The 17,352-nt window shown below is 50.1% G+C and overlaps 4 protein-coding genes and 1 long non-coding RNA gene across 17 annotated transcripts in view; 4 read left to right on the top strand and 1 right to left on the bottom strand.

Annotated features, from left to right (window-relative positions):
• The window catches only part of LOC119846859 (immunoglobulin superfamily member 1-like), a 597,460-nt gene that overhangs the window by 102,927 nt on the left and 477,181 nt on the right, over positions 1-17,352 (bottom strand). The gene's annotated exons all lie outside the window — the stretch shown is intronic.
• The window catches only part of LOC119847133 (immunoglobulin superfamily member 1-like), a 660,993-nt gene that overhangs the window by 237,287 nt on the left and 406,354 nt on the right, over positions 1-17,352 (top strand). The gene's annotated exons all lie outside the window — the stretch shown is intronic.
• Positions 1-17,352, top strand: part of LOC119847459 (leukocyte immunoglobulin-like receptor subfamily A member 6) — a 652,437-nt gene that overhangs the window by 228,731 nt on the left and 406,354 nt on the right. The gene's annotated exons all lie outside the window — the stretch shown is intronic.
• The window catches only part of LOC119846912 (immunoglobulin superfamily member 1-like), a 615,137-nt gene that overhangs the window by 220,368 nt on the left and 377,417 nt on the right, over positions 1-17,352 (top strand). The window lies entirely within an intron of this gene.
• On the top strand, positions 24-17,132 carry LOC122457257. The gene is made up of 3 exons (XR_006276733.1): positions 24-299; positions 14,373-14,377; positions 17,121-17,132. It is a non-coding gene; the product is annotated as an uncharacterized LOC122457257 (long non-coding RNA).

The following is a 17,352-nucleotide window of genomic DNA, read 5'->3' as shown; positions in this document are numbered from 1 at the left end:
GTCTGTCCTCTACGAGGGTTGGCACTGCCTGCCCATGAGGTTTGGGGGCAGGGGTTTCACCCATACGTAGCTCAGGACCCGGCTGCATGAGCGATCACCTGTCCCCCCACCCCCGGCCCCACCTGAGGCCAGTCAGGAAGCCTGACCAGTGGGACCCCTGCAACTCTGCCCCCCGCCCCGGGGTTGGAAATAGAGTCTGTGACCAGTGGGAGTCACACAAGACTCACCTTTCCCCAGGCCTTGGGAACGCAGGGGGCTGTGAGTGCAGGGGAGGGAGCTGTTGGGGGTGGATCTGGGGGGTTCTTCCCCATGGCTGCACTGACTCTGAACATTTTGGTTACCCCGAGAGGATCTAGAGCCCACAGACGGGCCCTATTAGCATTTGTATGAGCTGAAATAAATCCACATGCCGTCCCCCCTCCCCACGATCTTCAAAGCCTGGGGGGGCAGGACACTGAACCAGGGGACGGTTCCCGTCTGCTTCATCAGACCCCAGAAGCAAGATTCGGCTCCTAGTTACTCCATGGGGTCGGGGCCGGGGGGGGGCACAGGAGAATGGGGCTGGGTCTTAGCTCACAGGGGGAATTTGGATTGAATCTGGGGGAAGGTTCAGGGCTTAGTTCCTCTTTTCCCCACCCCACCTCCCTCCCCCATCCTTGATGTTACCGTCCTCCCCTCAGACTGATACTCACCTCCCCACGCCCCACTGTGCCTGGCCAGCCAGAAGCCTAGAGACGAGAGGGCTCCTTAGTGACAAGATCCCAGAGCAACTGGATCCTACACCCCTGGTCTCAGATCCACCCCACCCCACCCTAGCCCGTCATGGGCACACGCCCTGGTCTCAGATCCACCCCTCCATGGGCACATGCCCTGGTCTCAGATCTACCCCTCCATGGGCACAGGTGCTGGTCTCAGATCCACCCCTCCATGGGCACACGCCCTAGTCTCAGATCTACCCCTCCATGGGCACAGGTGCTGGTCTCAGATCCACCCCTCCATGGGCACACGCCCTGGTCTCAGATCCACCCCTCCATGGGCACACGCCCTGACTGTCTCCGATACTCACTGAGGAAGAGGACGGTGAGAGCAGATGCCATGATGGGGCAGTGGGGGCCCCTCAGCGCTGCCACCAATGCCCCGGAGTTGAGCACCACCGAGCCTGAGGCCCGAGTGCGAACAGAATGAGGAACTGCGCTAGGGGCTGCAGCCCCAGGAAGCCCGTGATGCGCTCGGCCCCTTTCTTCCCCACCAGATGGTTTCTCTGCAACCTCCAGCTCAAATCTACCGCGGTCAGAGCAAAGCCAGCTCCCCTGCCACGCCCAGCAAACCACATCCCCTCCTGCAGCTGCCTGGTCTCCCCACCCACCCCATCACCTCCCAGCCCCACATGGGAGCTGCCTGGTCCGGGGACCAGCTGGGAACAGGGGAATCTCAGCAGGTGTCAAGAGATGCCCAAGCTGCCCTGAGCTTTTCCAACAGGCCCGTCTAGCCTCCCTGGAGCAGCAGCCCAGAGCAAAGGAGGGATCTGGCCCTGTGAGCAGGAGAGGGAGGGGTAAATGTAGATCCTGAGTTGTTAAAGGAGCCCTCGATAAATCCGGGAAAGGGGAAGTCTGCCCAGAGCCCGCACTCGCTTCCTGTTTCTGCTATTGCCAGTGAAACTGTGTGAATCTGATGCCCGGCACCTGCCCTGTTATATACCCCGGCTCTGGCAGGGGAGTGGGGTCTAGTGATTAGGGGGTGGGGGTGGCTGCGAACCAGGACTCCTGGGTTCTCTCCCTGGCTCTGGTTCGGGGGTGGGGTCTGGTGCTTTGAGAAAAGGACACAGATTAGAGGCAGCCCCCTAGCGGTGAAAGGCCCCGTGTCCCTTCCCCAGCCCATCCCCGGGGCAATGGGTCTGCGCAGATCAGGGCCCAGGGCAGAGCTCACAGGGGCCGAGGACTGAGCCGAGTTTCCCTCTCCCCCCTCAGGATGCTGCGAAAGGGACACAGGGCAAGGGGGAGCCAACCAGCCCCCCAGAAAGGGGAGGGGGCAAGAACACGGGGACAGAGCTAAAGAGAAACTGGCCCCCCCAGCAGATGCCCCAGCTCTGGCTCCCTAGCTCGTTTGCCCTTCACCCCCCACCCCCAACGTTCACACATTGGGCCCCTCAGCCCCCCGATCTGCCCCTTGGCCTGCGTCCCCTCCCCCATTCTCTCCCCACATTCTGTAGTTCCTTCATGTCCTCCACAGCAGGTCCCATCCCCCCAGTTCTGTCCCGTGTCCCTTCACCCCCCCGTTGTGTCCTCTCATGTCCCCGTTGCCTCTCGCATTCTGCCCACCCCATCCCCTACCCCTCACACCCCCCAACCTCCATCAGGGAATGTGGGGCAGAGGGGGGCGTGGGGGCAGGAGACTGAGGGGAAAGAAATTGGGGGATCCAGGACTGAGGAGCCAGGAGCAGGAGGGGGGCAGTGAGAGGGGAAGCTGCTGAGGGATGGAAATGGCAGCTCCCTCCTGTGGGGCACGCGTCTGCCCCCTCCCCCCTCATGCCCCCAAACAATCCTGCCCCCCGGCTCTGACCTTTGGGGGAGCCTGTCTTCCCTCAAACTCCTGTCCCCCATCCCAACCCCTCACCCCTCAACCCCCCCTCCCGCCACCCGCAACCTACTTCGCTCAAACTCCCGGCTCCCCCAATCTGGCTCCCCCCAAATGCCCACCATGGGGGCGGGCCCAAAAGTGCCAGAGGCTAAATCACTCTGGGCCCTGTTGTGTCATGGAGAGGCAATAAATGGCCCAAGGTGCGAACACCCCCCTGCCCCACACTGAACAGGGTGAAACACGGGTCGGGGGCAGGGTCCAGAGCCCGCAGCCTGCTCAGCCCCACGGCAAACCCCCCAGTGACCCCTGGGACCGGCTGTGACAGACCCAGCGGAGCAGGAACCAGGGAGCCGTGGCAGGCGCCGTGTGAAACGAGGGGTTTGTTCCAGCCTTGGCCCCGTTCGCTGGAGCGAGTCTCTAGCTGAAAAGTCCCCCCGGGTTTGGGCATCTCCCTGCTGGCCCCGGAGACACTAGCGACTGTCCTGGGGGGCAGAGGAGCCGGCGGAGCTGGGCTGGAGCCGGTGTCGCCGCGGCTGCTGTGAAAGTCCGACCCCGTTTCCTCCGGGGTTGGGGGTTCAGCCGGGGGAGGGGCGATGGCGTCAGGGTCCCTCTCTCCGGCTGCTCTGCTCAGGGCGTCTCCGCGGAGCTGGGTCCGGATGGCCCGGGGGGGTCCAGGAGACGGGGGGTGGCAGCCAGGAGGGTGAAGCGAGTCTCTTTCTTTAAGGCCCCAAAGGGTGGTGGGCGGCACAGCCTGTCCCCGCAATATTTTATCCACCAATGAGGCCTGGTTTCCGACACCCCAATTTTGGATCACGGATTTCTGCTCCCCGACTTCTCCCGTGTCCCAGGTGGACCCCAGCCTGGCCCGTGGGGTCTGTCTGGCGGCCGGTCGGGTTGGACTAATCCCGTCTTTGTGTCTCACCGACTTTCCCCCCAGTGTTCATTCATCCAGGTTCTCGTGACGCTGCCTGAACTTCTCCCTCGCCTTTGTCAGCTGAACCCACTACGAGGGGATATTTGGAGGCTTCGCTATCACAGCCCCCCAGGGGTGGGGAGATTTGGGGGGCAGGGGAGCAGAAAGCTCTGGGGGTTTGTACAATAGAAATACAGGGTGGGGGAGGTCTAGGGAGAAAGAGGAAAGAGAAAAGGGGCTGGGGGACTCCGCTGCAGAGAGAGGAGGGGGACTGACACCGGGGGGGGGCAGTAAGTGCCGTTATTCCAGTGCCAGGGCCAGACGCAGCCTCCCCACACACAGGAGCCGAGGGCTCTGTCTTGGGGTGTGTGCAATTCTTCGGGATGGGGGACCCGGCTCGGGGCTGGGTGATGAGCCCTGGTGGTCTTGGGGGATTTAACTAACCAGATGCTGGCTTGGGAAAGCGCTAGGGCCAAACGCACCCTGCCCAGTGAGGCCCTGGATGGATGGGGGATGATGGTGGGTGTCTGAGGGGGAGGCCGTAACTGAGGGTGGCCGGTTTAGACTCGATGGGGACCCCCAGGCAGGAGCTGGCTGCGAAGGGACAGGTGGCAAGCAGGTGGGGTGACTATGACTGTGAAATACCGGGTGTCCGGCCCAAAGGAAAGGCAGTGTTGAGAATTCACCCGGGAAGGGGTTAGTTATTGAGTGCCCACCCCCCCAGTGTTCTGGGCTCCCCACAGACACAGGTGGTGCCCTCCTGATGCCGGGCCCTGCTACGGCCCCCTCCCCTCGGACAGCACTGGGCACAGACCAGCCTGGCTGGGCCAGTGAGGGGAATTCTGGCGCCTCCTCGGGGAGCCCAATGCACCCAGCGCAGGGGCAGCTCTTCCAGCTGGCGCCACAAGGGGCTGGGGCCCGTGGGGCCAGAGATGTGATTCTGGGGTGCGGCTGTCAAGTTAGGAGCGGTCCTGGGGGTGGATTCTCCAAGACAGGGGTGTTTGGGGGCAGGCAGAGTTCGTGCCGGTGTCTCAGTCCCCCAAGGGGAAGCGACTCATCCTCCAGGGAGATTCTCTTCTCCACACACCAGATCCATGCTCCTAGGGGTACAGAGAGACGGCAGGTTAGAGGGGCTCGTGTTCCCCTTGGCCCAGGACCGGATTCACTTTTTGTGGGCCCGGCACCAAACATATTTGTAGGCCCCACCCCCAGGGAATGATTGTAAAAGAGAGGAGATCGACATAGAAATTGTCTTTGACACAGGACACAGCTGCACAGGGTTTATTAACAATAGCTACACAAAGTGGTTTGGTTGAGTAAGGTACTCATATTAATACTTGCTATGTATTATACAAATTACTTATCTGAAGCAAGACTACTATGAAGAATGATGCTGTAAATAAAAAGTATGAAAGTTTTCTTCAGATTTTTCAACGTGCTTTTGCTGCAGTAAACGTTTCAATTAAACTAGAGACGTCTACAGAGTTTACCATCTCCGATTCAATGGATAACAGAGTAAGACTGTTAAGTCTTTCTTGAACCATTGTAGCACCTAAATCACTTTTTATCCTTTTTAAATGTGAAAAAGACCTTTCCCCACCGCAGTTTGATACTGGTAGTGTCAGGTACATAGATTCATAGATTCATAGATACTAAGGTCAGAAGGGACCATTCTGATCATCTAGTCCGACCTCCTGCACAGCGCAGGCCACAGAATCTCACCCACCCACTCCTATGAAAAACCACACCCATGTCTGAGCTATTGAAGTCCTTAAATCATGGTTCAAAACTTCAAGGATCAGAGAAGCCTCCCTCCAGTCAACCATGCCCCATGCTACAGAGGAAGGCAAAAAAACCTCCAGGGCCTCTCCAATCTGCCCTGGAGGAAAATTCCTTCCCGACCCCAAATATGGCAATCAGCTAAACCCTGAGCACATGGGCAAGATTCACCAGCCAGATACCCAGGAAAGAATTTTCTATAGTAAATCAGATCCCATCCATCTAATATCCCATCTCAGGGGATTTGGCCTATTTACCCTGAATATTTAAAGATCAATTACTTACCAAAATCCCATTATCCCATCATACCATCTCCTCCATAAACTTATCGAGTAGAATCTTAAAACCAGATAGATCTTTTGCCCCCACTGCTTCCCTTGGAAGGTTATTCCAAAACTTCACTCCTCTGATGGTTAAAAACCTTCGTCTGATTTCAAGTCTAAACTTCCTGGTGGCCAGTTTATACCCATTTGTTCTTGTGTCCACATTGGTGCTGAGCTTAAATAATTCCTCTCCCTCTCCTATATTTATCCCTCTGATATATTTATAGAGAGCAATCATATCTCCCCTCAACCTTCTTTTAGTTAGGCTAAACAAGCCAAGCTCCTTAAGTCTCCTTTCATAAGACAAGTTTTCCATTCCTTGGATCATCCTAGTAGCCCTTCTCTGTACCTGCTCCAGTTTGAATTCATCCTTTTTAAACATGGGAGACCAGAACTGCACACAGTATTCTAGGTGAGGTCTCACCAGTGCCTTGTATAACGGTACTAAAACCTCCTTATCCCTACTGGAAATGCCTCTCCTGATGCATCCCAAAACCGCATTAGCTTTTTTCACAGCCATATCACATTGGCAGCTCATAGTCATCCTATGATCAACCAATACTCCAAGGTCCTTCTCCTCTTCCGTTACTTCTAATTGATGCGTCCCCAACTTATAACTAAAATTCTTGTTATTAATCCCTAAATGCATAACCTTACACTTCTCACTATTAAATTTCATCTTATTACTATTACTCCAGTTTACAAGGTCATCCAGATCCTCCTGTATAATATCCCGATCCTTCTCCGAATTGGCAATACCTCCCAGCTTTGTATCATCTGCAAACTTTATTAGCACACTCCCACTTTTTGTGCCAAGGTCAGTAATAAAAAGATTAAATAAGATTGGTCCCAAAACCGATCCCTGAGGAACTCCACTGGTAACCTCCCTCCAACCTGACAGTTCGCCTTTCAGTAGGACCCGTTGCAGTCTCCCCTTTAACCAATTCCTTATCCACCTTTTGATGTTCATATTGATCCCCATCTTCTCCAATTTAACTAATAATTCCCCATGTGGCACGGTATCAAATGCCTTACTGAAATCTAGGTAAATTAGATCCACTGCATTTCCTTTATCTAAAAAATCTGTTACTTTTTCAAAAAAGGAGATCAGGTTGGTTTGGCACGATCTACCTTTTGTAAAACCATGTTGTATTTTGTCCCATTTACCATTGACTTCAATGTCCTTAACTAATTTCTCCTTCAAAATTTTTTCCAGGACCTTGCATACTACAGATGTCAAACTAACTGGCCTGTAGTTACCCGGATCACTTTTTTTTCCTTTCTTAAAAATAGGAACTATATTAGCAATTCTCCAATCATTCGGTACTATTCCTGAGTTTACAGATTCATTAAAAATTCTTGCTAATGGGCTTGCAATTTCAGGTGCCAATTCCTTTAATATTCTTGGATGAAGGTTATCTGGGCCCCCCGATTTAGTCCCATTAAGCTGTTTCAGTTTCGCTTCTACCTCAGATATGGTAATATCTACCTCTATATCCTCCTTCCCATTTGTCATGCTACCATTATCCCCAAGATCCTCTTTAGCCTTATTAAAGACTGAGGCAAAGTATTTGTTTAGATATTGGGCCATGCCTAGATTATCTTTAACCTCCGCTCCATCCTCAGTGTTAAGCGGCCCCACTTCTTCCTTCTTAGTTTTCTTCTTATTTATATGGCTATAGAACCTTTTACTATTGGTTTTAATTCCCTTTGCAAGGTCCAACTCTACTCGACTTTTAGCCTCTCTCACTTTATCCCTACATGTTCTGACCTCAATAAGGTAGCTTTCCTTGCTGATCCCTCCCATCTTCCACTCCCTGTATGCTTTCTGCTTCTTCATAATCACCTCTCTAAGATGCTTGCTCATCCAGCTTGGTCTACAACTCCTTCCTATGAATTTTTTCCCCTTTCTTGGGATACAGGCTTCCGATAGCTTCTGCAGTTTTGATTTAAAGTAATCCCAGGCCTCCTCTACCTTTAGATCCATAAGTTCTTCAGTCCAATCCACTTCCCTAACTAATTTCCTTAATTTTTGAAAGGCTTAACATTTGGAAAGGCTGTTTGCAAATTATGCGTGTTCATTGTCGTCAGCATTTGTGATAACAGCTTGGAGGCACGCTGCTTTACAAGTGAGCACCACTGTACCCATTCTTCAAAGATCTCTTCATCGAGGTCACCTGAATAGATTCACCTGAATAGAATTCAGTGAATCTTCTGCCGCTTTGCCTGAAAGTTAGCTGGAGAACTTAAAGAGATTGCAGCTTTGTGGTATTCCTCAACTCTACTCCGTTGTGCTGCCACAAACACAGCGAGCCTCGCCTAAGTCCATTGTTTCAGACTGCAGAAGTTGACTTGTTTTCTTTACCCTTGTAAGAATTCTACTCCAAAATGTTGTCATAAATGCAGTCTCCGACTGATCCATGGTTTCCGCGAATGAGTTTGCCTCTGCTCGTTTTTCACTGTTCTGCACAGGGTCTGCACCAAAAGCCCGAAGCACGGATTTATAGCTTTTGTAGTTGCATGATAAACTGCAAAGTTCATCCGCTCCAGTTGACCACCTTGTGTCACTGAGGCGCTTTGGAAGAAGTTCTCTCTTACTGGCCTCAGATGTCTCCTCTTTCAGAGAATCTCACAACAGGCCCCAGCGATAAGTTGAACCTGAGAAAAAAACACACAGTTTTTGGACAAATCCATCAGAGCATGACTCTGCAGCAGCAACACTTCATAAATTTAGTGAGGGGGTCACACAGGGAATGTACACTGCTTTCTCATCGACTGCAATTCCCCGAGCTCCCACACCAGAATAAACACCAGACGTTACTAGCATTGTCATATGGTTGACCTCTGCAGTCCTTTAGATTGATATTTAGTTCATTACTTAGGGTTTCATGGATACCATCAAACAGATGAAGACCTACGTGCGATGTACCTGGAACAAAATTCCTCACAGCCCGGCCCCAGTGACGAGGCCGATACAGGGACCTGCAGGGAGAGAATCTCCTGGATGCTTTTCCCCCAAATCCAAGCCCGAGAGAGCTGAGTAGTGACACAAGAAGCCCCTCAGCAGGGCAACGGCACGGATCCATCTGCCAGGAGCCCATGGAGGGGTGGCTGGGGCTGGGCAAGGAGAGGCCGAGGTGACCTAGAGGCCAAATGGGTTTTATCTGCATCAGCTGGGGAAGGAGAAATCAGTTCAGTGGGGAATGATCACAAGTGAATCAGAGTTTGCTGGTATCGCAGGAGCTGCTGTGTAGGATCCCACTGGGAACTATTGCTGAGCTCGCCTGAACAGGAACTACCATTGGCTGAATTCAACCCACTTTATGGGCTAGAATTTACATTCATGGAGCACCAGGATCGGGAGTTAGAATGTCCAAGGCACTAGGCCAGAACCCCCCCGCGCTACGTTCCCTTTGCAGTTTCTCTGATTGCAGCCTCTGTATGGCCTGAGTTTGCAGGGAAATTTCTTAGTATGGTTTGTTGCAGCCTAAGCCATCCTCTTGCCCCATCTCTGTTGGCTGTTCTGAATAGGGTGACCTGATGTCCCGATTTTATAGGGACAGTCCCAATATTCAGAGTTTGTCTTATATACTCGCCTAAAACCCTCCAGCCCCTGTCCCGACATTTCACCCTTGCTATCTGGTCACCCTAGTTCTGAGTTCCAGCTCAAATCAAGACAGCTTGTCCTCCATGCCATCTCTGTCCCTTCTGAACGAGACTTTCTCCCTGCCAGCTCTGTGCCTGGTGCCCTTCGATGACACAGCTCGGCCACCGGGTTCCTTTCCACTGGCTCCCTGCTCGCTGGGTCCCTTCTTTTCTGGTGCCGGTTGCTCCCTCGCTGGCTGCTGGTGTCTCTCTCCAGGTGCTGGGCAGCCTCCCTCCAAACTCTACCAGCCCTTTCCACTGGGAGCGCGCCTGGCTGCAAGGAGCTGCTGCCTGCTGTCGCATCTGTTTTCTTTCTCACCCTACTTCAGCTGACCAGAAATCCTTGGGGTTCTCCACACTGCAGCCATTCTGTGGCTGTTTTAGAGGAATCCCCCTTCCCTCAGCCAAGCTGGGAACCACCCAATGACTCATCCCTGCTCCCCAGCCAGGCGTCCCCTCTGATCCCCTGAGTGTCCGGCTGGGGGTAGGGCTGGGAGCAAGGATACTCAGCTGGGCCCCTCACCTGCCACCACCAGCTCCACGGGGTCTCTGGGCTCTGACCAGTTGGGCGGGTCTGATTTGGTGCAATATCGGCAGCTATAGCTCCCTGCGTCTCTCCGGCTCACGTTGCCGATGGGAAACTCAGCCGCATCCCCAGCAGGCTCCGTGTCCTGCAGCCCATTCCAGTTTCCAACTTTGTACAAAAGGAACCTTGTGTTCTGGTGCCAATCCCAACACTGGATGGTCACGGTTCCCCCCAGGGCGACCCCCCTGCTGGGGTGCAGGGAGATGGAGCGTTTGGGGTAGTAGGTCTCTGCAGTGAGAAGGAGATGGGCTGTGAGACAGACCCCGGCACAGTCACTGCACCCCGTCCTCGCTGCATGGTCCAAGAGATGGGGCCACTGGGAGAAAACCCAGCCAGAGGAACCTCTCTGAGATCCCAGAGATTCCTGGGAGCTACGACTGAAACTGCCTGAGGACCTAAATTCACAGAACCCCTCTGTACCCCTCTATCTACTTAATGGGCCCACCCAGCCCAGTGTCCCCCTTCCCCATCCCCGACCCCCCATGGGCTCATCTAGCCAGTATCTCCCCCTGGATGAGTACACAGCAGCCACCAGTAGCTGCTGCATCTCTGGGTCCCCGTAGCACCGGTGAGACTGCGATTGGAATACTCTGTACAGTTCTGGGGTCCGTGTTTTAAAAAGAATGGTGAAAAATTGGAGGGGGACATAAAAAAGCCATAAAAATCATCTGAGAGCTCGAGAATGTGGCTTAAAGTGAGATATTTCAGGGGCTCAATCTCATTTCGCTGTGGAAGAAGATTGAGAGGTGATTTGATTACGATGGAGAAGTACCTGCCTGGAGAGAAAATAACGAGTCCCAAAGTGCTCTTTAATCTCGCCGTGAAAGGCAAAACAAGAAACAACACCTGTCAGTTGAAGCCAGACATTCAAATTAGAAGCAAGGCATTGAGACTGATTAACCACTAGAACAAATTATCAAGGGAAGTGGTGGATTCTCTGTTTCCTGATGTCCTCATACGACAACGGTGTGTCTGTCTGGAAGGCGTGTTTTAGTGAAACACAAGCGATTAGGCTTAATATGGGAGTAAGTGGGTGAAACTTCCTGGCCGGTAAAATACGGGTCAGATTAGAAGATCAAATGATGGCCACGTCAGGCCTAAAAATCTAGGACTATATGAAGTGTGCGGGAGCAGGAACAGATCCTGCTGTTTTACTGTTTCGCCTGTTTGTTCCCTAGAATCAATCATGAGCGAGTGGGGTGATCTGGGGGAGCAGCTGAGACACTCAAACAGGCTGGCCAGGGGCTCCCAGCCCTGCAACGGAGAGGCGGGCATGGCAGTGACATCACAAGGACCTTCGGCAGGAACGCAGCCTATTGGGCAAAGGTGGTGAGGCCATTGTGACCTCATAGAACTCCCATGACATCAGACATGCAGTACAGGAGGGCAGGGCAAGGGGAACCTTGGAGACCCCTGGAGCCTTGCTGCAGCAAGCCTTCTTCTCGCCGTCTCTCCTGGAGGATTTGTGTTCACGCACCCGAGTGCTAAGGAGGAGCTTCTTTGGGAGATTTCTCCCTTCCAGCTTGATTCTGTAGAAAGCAGACACCCCCTGTGGAGAAAGTAAGATTCTCAGTGAGGGTTGGAACATTTCAGTCTGATCCAAACATTGCCAGCCAAGTGCTAGCTCGGAAAACACAAGGCAAGTTGGCAGGAAAATGTCCCACCTAGCAATCTGCCCCTTAATACCTGGTTAACTAATGGGTCTCAAAATGTAATTGTAAATGAGGAATCATTATCGCACAGGTGTCTTTCTAGTAGGGTCCTGCAGGGATCGGTTCTTGGCCTGACATGATTTAACATTTTGATCAGTGACTTGGAAGCAAATATAAAATCATCACTGATAAAACTTTAGGATGACAGACAGATTGGGGGAGTGGTAAATAACAAACGGGACACGTCATTGATACAGAGCCATCTGGATTGTTTGGGAAGCTGAGCATAAGCAACGTACATTTTAGTATGTCCAAATGTAAAGTTATACCTCTAAGAACAAAAAATCTAGGCTATATGTACAAGATGGGGGGCTCCATCCTGGGAAGCAGTGACCCTGAAAAAGACTTGGGGTCATGTTTGCTCATCAGCTGACCATGAGCTCCCAGTGGGACACTTTGGCCAAAATGGCAAATGCGATCTTTGGATGCATACATAGCAGAATCTCAGCTAGAAGTGGAGAGGTGCATTTGGCACTGGTGTGACCACTACTGGAATATTGTGTCCAGTTCTGGTGTCCACAATTTGAGACGGATGCCAATAAATTGGAGAAGGTTCAGAGAAGAGCCACAAGAATGATTAAAGGATTAGAAAACCTGCCTAAGAATGATAGACTCAAGGAGATTGATCTAATTAGCTGACCAAAAAGAAGGTTAAAGGATGAGCATAAGGGAACAAATATTGCCTAACGGGCTCTTCACTTTAGCAGACACAGGGATAAGAAGATATCACAAATTCAGCTAGACAAATTCAGACTGGAAAGAAGGCAAACATTTTTAACTGACAGGGTTTGGAACAATTTACCCAGGGTTGTGATGGATCCTCTATAACTGGTATTTTTAAAATCAAGATGGGATGTTTTTCTAAAAAATTGGCTCTAATTCAAACAGGAATGATTTTGAGAGACATTCCCTGGCCCATGTAATACGGAAGGTCTGATGAGATGATCAGAGTGGATCTTTCTGGCCTTGGAATCGATGATTCACTGGGGCATTTGGAAATTGTCCTTTTTCGCTTGCCTTTACTTCCCTTCCTTTTGTCTTTTCTCTTCTCTGGTCTCATTTCTCTCTGCTGCTCCTCTTCCTGATGAGGGTAGGGCTGTTCACCAGCTGTCCTTGTAAGAGGCCCTTGCAAAGAGGTGGGGCAGGAATCGTGTGCTGGTGGTGATCTCCCACAGCATGATCTCCTGTGGGGACTGATGCTGTCTTCTGGCCGTCTGTTCCATTGCTCAGCTCCCAGCCCCGGAGAGTCTCCGCACCGATGGGCTGAGCTTGGGGTTCTTACTCAGGCCCCTGTTGGCTGAGTGCAGTGAGGCCGAATGCTTAGTTGACTGGCATTTCTTTGTCTGTCTGTAACACGATAACTTTTGAAGACTCCGTTAAATTGATTCCAAAGTTTCTGGGCATCGGTGGGAAGAATCTTGTTGGTTTTGGTGACAAGTGGAAAACGGCAACCCCAGAAAAGCCAGATTTTCTGCACCCTGCCCATTAAATTGGTGCTGTAGGCGGAGGTGCTTTGTGACATCAGAGTTAACTCAGACAGTCAGTGCTAACTTTCTCCAGGTGATTTGCTTAATTCAGCCCCATTGGTTAGAATGAGTCAACCTGCGGGTTTCAAGGGGAGAGATGACCAAGGCAGGCGGCAGGGTTAGGATTTAGGATCAGGGTTAGTGGAGTAAGTGAGTGATGGGTGTGTTGCTGAGTTACCTGAGATGTCACAAGGCTCCTGCTCAGGCTCCTTACATCAGTTAGGTTTAAATGGGAAACACGATTCGGTATACGTTTTTGTTATTATGTATTCAGCACATTTAAGGTAGTTTTATTTAATTAACAAACATATTGAAAATTCTGTTTCTGTGCATTTGAATGCATTTGAATTTCCATCCAAACAGAGCTTGGACAAATCAGAAGTAAAAAAATCACCATCATCTAGGAAATAAATGCATCATTTACCATTTTCCAACATAATAAAAATGTCAAAATTAGACTGAAGAAATGTAAATTACTCCATATAACTCCTTAAATAAATGTGCATAGATATAGTTTACCATCATGGTAAGTAAAAGAAAAAGTGTAAAGACTGTATTTAGGTGCAAATCAACCTTTTTAATGGTTAACAACTAATGAGAGTCATTAGGAAAATAACTAAAACTAAACTAAAAAGTACAACTGTAAAACAGGATTAAAATCAATGGTTTAAATCAATCCACTCTGATGTCTAGTTCTGGGATTCTGAATTTTGGAGGCCAGACTGAAACCTTCATTGACCAGGAACAGCCAGGAACCCTGTAACAAATTCCAGTCCTGTTAGCAGCCAAGCCTCTAAATGCAAGGAAGAATTGAAGGCAGTAGGAGACTGAGGGACACTGAGAATTTCCAACCATTGATTCCAAACCCAAAGATGTGGCATTGGCTTCGGATGGGGGAGAAGCAGGAAATCACTAGGGATTCTTGCCCCAAACAACAATCATCCATTGTCCTTTTGAGCTCAAACGTGTCTAACGCTCGTGACCTACTCAAATTGCACTACTGCTAGGAGTTAGAGAAGTGTCTCTATCCCAAACAGATAGTAACACGGGGCTAGTAACACCCGGTGCACGTCGGTTCACCAAGGCGTCAGGCCTGAGCCATGGGAGCCTCACTGACACTCATAGACGCTTGCGGCGTCCAGTGGGCGTAGCTGGGCACCGCAAGACAGAGGTTCCTCGGGGGGGTGTCTGGGGCTGGAGATATCGGCTGGCGTCTTTCAGTTGCACAGTCCAGGCAGTGGCTGCCCAAAGTGCTCACTCCCGTGGCTGGGAGCAGCTCACACGTCAGGCTGTGCGGGAACAGCCCGGGAGTGGGGGTCTCACAGCGGGGCAGGGTGAGGCTGGGTCCTGGACCCAAGGACTGGAGTGACTGAGCAGTCTGGACTGACCGGTCCGGACAACACCAGGGGAACGTCACAGGCTGGTTGTGGTTCTGTGTTTATTACAAATCTGGAGATTAACAGGATGCAAAATAACACAAACAGCCACATTGGCATGTCCCCTCCCCCTCCCAGTGCTGAGATCCCCAGGCCCCCCACCCATGGGGCTGAGTGGAGCAAAAACAGCTGGAGGGAGGGCTAGAGGGGGGCTATAAACTGAGCCCATTCTCTGTGGGGGGGATCACTTTGTCACCCCGTGGTGGCCAATGCTCCCTGCCCCAATGCTCCGATGACTCCCCGTGGGTTCGTGCTATGGGGGTGGGTGTGGGGCGCCCACCCACCCTGGGCAGGGGGGCGGGTGCTGCAGGATCCGGGCCCAGCTGGCTTCACAAGCATGGGGCCTGAAGTAGACCCCCCCCACACCCCTCAGGGATACCGGTATTTATCTCTCTCCATTCTGAAAACTGATCATTTATTTCGACCCTTTGTTTACCATCTTTTAACCAATTACTGATCCATGAGAGGACCTTCCCTCTTATCCCATGATGGCTTACTTTTCAAAAATCAATTTAAATAATTTTTTTTAAATTTATATTTGTTTTAGAAATCTAGAACTGTTATGTGTTTTGGTGTAATTTGCATGATCCTTATGGTAAATTTGCATTATCCTAACAAAACATTTAATTTATTCAGATCTCTTTTATATGTTGCAGGTCAAAGTGAAACTGAAAAGACAAAAAACAATGCAACAATTTTTCCACTCAAAGGCCTCAAAAACCAACTAAGGTGAAGAACACACCGAGAACCAAGACTATATTAACATGTCCTCTGAAGGTTCCAGTGGTGTATTTACATCCGTCCAGCCCAAAGCACAAATACAGCTATCTACTGAAGAAACGGTGTCTCCAAAACCTAAAGGTGGTTCCCGATGTTTGTCAGTCAGAGTGTTCCCATTTATTGAAGTTACAAAAGATGGCTACGGTGCACCTCTTCCAAAAAGGCTTACAAAGAAGGAAAGCTTCCCAATGCTATAACTGGTAAAAGTGGAGGAGCTTGGTTTGTCAAATCGATCAGCAAAGCCAATGCTGACAAACTACGTGAAAAGGCTGCAAAACACCAGGACTCTGAAGTGCATCAACATGCAGAAAGCCTTATAAGCCCACTTTCAAAGCCAATTTTAGAAGTACTTAATGAGGCTGTTAAGACACAACACAGTTCATGTGAACAAACATGGCTGTGGCATCATACTTTCTATTTAAGCAAGAGATACCACACACTACAAAATGGAGGCCAATGTTAAGTGCACTGTCAGTTTAACAGTGGTGGACAGGCAAATGCTCACTATCTTTCTGCAAGAAACTCAGCTGATTGGTTAGAAGCATGTGGTGCAACAGTAAAAGACTCAACAGCTGAAAAAGTGAAGAACTGTCTCACCACATTCAAAAAATTTGCATGCATGGCTGATGAATGCAACGATGCAAATGGGCATCAAGTATTAAGTCATTGTGTACGTTATCTTGATGTCGGGGTAGGCCAGTAGATGCATTTCTAGATGTTCAAGTTATACAAGACACATTGGCTGCATCTGTGACAACCCACATCTTAGAAGAGTTAAATGCTTGTCAGTTGGACCCCAAACAGATGGCTGCTTGTGCATTTGATGGAGCTGCAAACTTCTCTGGAAGACATGGTGGAGTACAAGCTTTGCTCAGAGAAAAGTGCAACCCTAGTCTCTCCTATACACACTGCAGAGGCCATCTACTCCAACTAGCACTACTACTAGCTGCAGATTCTTCAAAAGACATTTAAAAAACTATAAATTTAATGTCTTCATTATATTCTTTTTTCAGCAAGAGTCCAAAAAGACTAAATGTCTTGGAAAATATAGAAGATACAGTGGGACTGAAGTTCAAATTAGTCCAACCTGGGAAAACCCGCTGGCTTTTTCATGAGCGATCGTTGGCTGCTGTCTTAAAATTACTCCAGCCGTTATTACTGGCTTTGGAAAGTATCTACGAAGATGGGATGGATCTAACTAGTGAGGCTGGTGGATTACTTTTGCTACTAAGTTCAGAGAAGACTATTGCCATTCTCTCTCTTTGTAAATCTACTGTTGAAACCACTTGGGTCATTAAACAATGCCATCCAGGCATCTGCTACAACAGTAGTAGATCTTTGTCCAGCAATAGAAGCTACATTTGGATCAATCGGAGAGATATGGGAAGTATGGGAAGAAGCAAAGACTGGGAGGTATTGCCAATTGAGAGAAGGACCGGGATATCATACAGGAGGATCTGGATGACCTTGTAAACTGGAGTAATAGTAATAGGATGAAATTTAATAGTGAGAAGTGTAAGGTCATGCATTTAGGGATTAATAACAAGAATTTTAGTTATAAGCTGGGGACGCATCAATTAGAAGTAACGGAAGAGGATAAGGACCTTGGAGGATTGGTTGATCACACGATGACTATGAGCCGCCAATGTGATATGGCCGTGAAAAAAGCTAATACAGTCTTGGGAGGCATCAGGCGAGATATTTCCAGTAGAGATAAGGAGGTGTTAGTACCGTTATACAAGGCACTGGTGAGACTTCATCTGGAATACTGTGTGCAGTTCTGGTCTCCCATGTTCAAGAACGATGAATTCAAACTGGAACAGGTACAGAGAAGGGCTACTAGGATGATCTGAGGAATGGAAATCCTGTCTTATGAAAGGAGGCTCAAGGAACTTGACGTGTTTAGCCCAACCAAAAGAAGGTTGAGGGGAGATATGTTTGCTCTCTATAAATATATCAGAGGGATAAATACCAGAGAGGGAGAAGAATTATTTAAGATCAGTACCAATGAGGACACAAAAACAAATGGATATAAACTGGCCATCAGGAAGTTTAGACTTGAAATTAGACAAAGG

This window comes from Dermochelys coriacea, chromosome 23 (genome assembly GCF_009764565.3).
Source record: "Dermochelys coriacea isolate rDerCor1 chromosome 23, rDerCor1.pri.v4, whole genome shotgun sequence".
Taxonomy (NCBI): Eukaryota; Metazoa; Chordata; order Testudines; family Dermochelyidae; genus Dermochelys; species Dermochelys coriacea.
The sequence above is the reverse complement of the archived record's forward strand: the minus strand, read 5'-3'. Positions and strand labels throughout refer to the sequence as shown.